A 3,781-nucleotide genomic window follows, 5' to 3' on the forward strand; every position below is an offset into this window, starting at 1 on the left:
AATAATGACATTGCCTACCAGATAGAAGAAACCGAAGTATTAAGTCTTTTTTTTTTTTTTAAATACTGGGGATTGAACCCAGGGGTGCTCTACCACTGAACTGTATCCCCAGCCCTTTTTCTTTTTAATTTTGAGACAGGGTCTTGCTAAGTTGCCCAAGTTGGTCTTGAACCTGTGATCCTCCTGCCTCAACCTCCCAAGTTACTGAGATTACGGGCATGCACTCCTAAGCCTGGCGGAAACCTAAGAGTCTGTTCTCCTGCCAGCCATCTTGGCTTGCCTCTTTCTCTTCTAAACTCCTATTAACCAAACCGCTCCTCTTTGGCGCTTGGCCTGCATAGCCCCGTGAGCATCGCAAGCGCCTGGCAGTTCACCGAGCAGTGGTCTCAGAGCCTTCTCTTCGTGGCACTCAGTTTATCCTGCCACCAGTAGATCTGAGGCTCTGGGAACACAGATTTGGGAGCCCTGGGAGTGAAGGAGGAGGTAGAGAGTGAGAGAAGGAGAAGACCCTGTGAAGCACTGCAGATGGAAGCCCGGGAGAGAGCTTATGCACCCAGCTGCCAGTGGGCTCCCTTCCAGCTCGCCAGGCTGTGTGTCTGCTCGTCGCTGCAGACTCAGCTAGGAGCATAGTATCAGGAACCAAGTTGGCAATAAATCCTGTTCGAATGAAGAAAGTTTCTGCTACTTCTACCAAAATGGACCTTCTGCTCTAGTGATTCTTAGGTAATTTCAGTTTTCAGAACATGCCATATTCTTTTTTTTTTTTTTTAATATGTTTTTGTCCCGTCACTCAAAGACCCATTTCCAAAGTCATTCCCACATTTTGGGCTTTGATTATTTGCAGCACCTCACCTATAGATACCAAAAATATGTGGACATATGGTGAAGTCACCACATGCCGCTATTGGAATGAGGGCCAGCACAGAGTTTTGGCCTCTGTCTCACCCTGGAGGTCCCAACTGACTCAGCCGATCCTCCCTGGGACCAAGTCACAGTCCTGCACCAGCCCACAGACACCCCTTGAACCCTGGTATTAAGATATTTGTGCAGTTAGAGCTACACTACAGCAGACAGGCAGGGGTCAGAAACAGGGGCAGCAGTGGTCCCTGCGACCCAGCAGGGAATTTGGAAGGATGCAGGAAAGTCTCCAGGGAAGACCGCCGTGGTGGTTAGGGAACCAGGCCCAGGATCCCCATCAGGACGCTGCCTTTTAAAGGACTAATTTCACTGTTGGCAACTGTCCCCCAACCCCCTGCCAATGGAACCTGGAGGCTTTACAGGGAAGTTGTTCCAACCCTCCTGTTCCCTAACTTCCCTCAGATTGCCTAGCCCAGTCCCCCAGAGAGTTCCATAGTCACAAGTTTATTCCTCAGGTGTAAGACCTATTGGCACCATTGAGGATGTTCAGAGGAGAGGGTGGCTGGACCAGAGCAGCCGCATCAAGGAGCAAAGACAATTAAGAATTGGGGGATTTGGGGCCCAGTGTGGTGGTGCAGACCTGTAATCCCAGTGACTCCGGAGGATGAAGCAGGAGGCCGCAAGTTCAAGGCCAGCCTCAGCAACTTAGTGAGATAGTTTTTTTTTTTCTTTTTTAAATAATGTAACTCAGAAGCACATACCTAACGTGTGACAGGCCCTGGGTTTGAGCCTCTGCATTGAAAATAATAATAATAATAATAATAATAATAATAATAAATAAAATAAAATCATAATAATTAAAAGTAAAGAAGGGATTTGGGGATTTTAGAAACCCTTGAATCCTTCTTGTCTTTCACAAGTCTTGGAGAAGCTGTTGAGCCCTGTGGTCTCTCTGGAGCTTTGGGGCATCTCCTTCAGCTGTTTGCTCCCTTGCCGTCAGCAAAGCACTGGGACATTTCACTGACTTATTAGTGGACATATCAGTGATTGTGGTGAGGCCAGGCAGCACCAGGGACCAGACCCAGGTGAAAAGAGCCAAGCATTTGTCACTCTAGAAACCAAGGTCAAGTTCCAAGCTGCCATCAACCTAGGCCACCTGACGGATAGGGAAGTATAAGACTTTGTAGTTGGACACAGCTGAATTCAAGCCTGGCCCTGCTTCTCATGAGCTGTGTGCACTTGAGCCAGTTTATTACCTTCGTTGAACCATAATCCCCATTTGTAAAGCGACCATCACTCATACCTAACCCCGAGGGCTGTAATGACAGTAAATGAGAAAAAGTTTGTAACATGCCTAATGCAGAGTCTGGGACACGGTAGATGCTCAAAGAAGGTTGTCCCCCTCCTCCCTCCCTCTTGGCTGTCTTTCTGCATTTCATTAGTCTGATCCCTGTGGTTTTCCTAGAGCATTCTGACTCTGAACCATCCACTACTGAGAAGCCTCAAGGAGAGGTGCAATGTGTAATGAGGAACTTCCAGGACCATAAAAGTCGCATTATTTTTGTATGCTTATGTGCAACCATGAGCTTAGTCTAGGGAAAAGCTGGTGTGTACAGTCAAGTGACATCACCAGCCTTCTCTGTTTCTCCAGATTGCATTTTATTTTATTAAGGGTGGAACAATGAGCCTGATTTCCCTCCTTGGATACTAAAAAAGACAAATTAGCCAGAAGGAAATTCTGCTGAGACTGTATTGAGCTCTTGTGATCCTGAGCCCCAAGATGGAGCCGTCCTCATGACCTTGAGAAGCCACGGACATGCTGAGGCTGGATCCCAGCCCGAGGTGCTCACAGCTGGGTCAGTAGCGTTCGAGGCCCAAGGCCAGTCCAGGGCTTGCCAGCAGAGCAGCACGTGTAAAATTAGAGTGACCCTGGGCCCTGGTACAGGACAAGCCATCCTCCTGAGCAGCACGTGCTGCTTGGGGACTCGCTGCCATGTGGGTTGTGAGGACTGTCACCTGCCCTGGCACCTTCACCTCAACAGAGTGTGCTGGGCAGGGTTAGAGATGGGGGCAAGAAGAGGACTGTGGCTGGTCTCTGCCCTCTGGGATCATTCAGCACAATTTGGATCTGGGGTTTTTTAAAATTTCTGATGGCATTGGAAATAGGGGGAGGTATGGACTTCATCTCAGAATAATATTTTTATTATGTGTAAAATGCATTTAGGCACAAAGGGAACCACTTTGATCTGAGCATATTGAGTCTCATGAACACATGGAGGACTCATTCCTGCTGATATAGAGGCCTGAGCAGACCATAATGGTGGCGGGTGTCTAGAAACTTTGCAGAGGAGGCGTGAAGAATGCTTATGCACAAAGACCAAGAAAGGCATTCCCGACAGAAGGAACAAGCGTAAGCGTGTAAGGAGGGAGCACAGGTGTGTTAAGGGAATGGCATGACCAAGTGAGGCTGGGTTTGGTAGGAAGCACTGAGCTCTGAGTCCTGCTCTGTCTCTGAGTCCTAGCCATTAACAGACGGGGACTGAGTTTGCAGTAAATCGTCTGTCCACTGGCCATGGGGATGTGAGCCCTTAGCATGCATCCACTCAGCAGTGATTGCTCGGGAAGGTCAGAAAAGCCGGCAGGGGTTAGGGAGGAAGGGAAGACCTCAGGAAGAGGGTGCCTCCCAGTAGCTCCATTTTCCCCGGGAAGGAGACACGCTGGGGTCCGGAGTGCAGAGGGAAAAGCAGCCTATCAGCAGCAGCTGACAGCTCCCCAGGACCAAGCTCCTTCACCTGCCTGCCCCTCAGTTACTCTGTTGGAACAAGTCTATGGCAGAATTGTCAGCAGGGAAAAATTAATACTAAGAGGCAGCCCAAGGGATCTCCTGCATTCCAGCCATGCTCTTCCTTATCTCCAGTGTGAG

The sequence above is a fragment of the Marmota marmota genome, unplaced genomic scaffold (genome assembly GCF_001458135.2).
Source record: "Marmota marmota marmota unplaced genomic scaffold, marMar, whole genome shotgun sequence".
Classification (NCBI taxonomy): domain Eukaryota; kingdom Metazoa; phylum Chordata; class Mammalia; order Rodentia; family Sciuridae; genus Marmota; species Marmota marmota.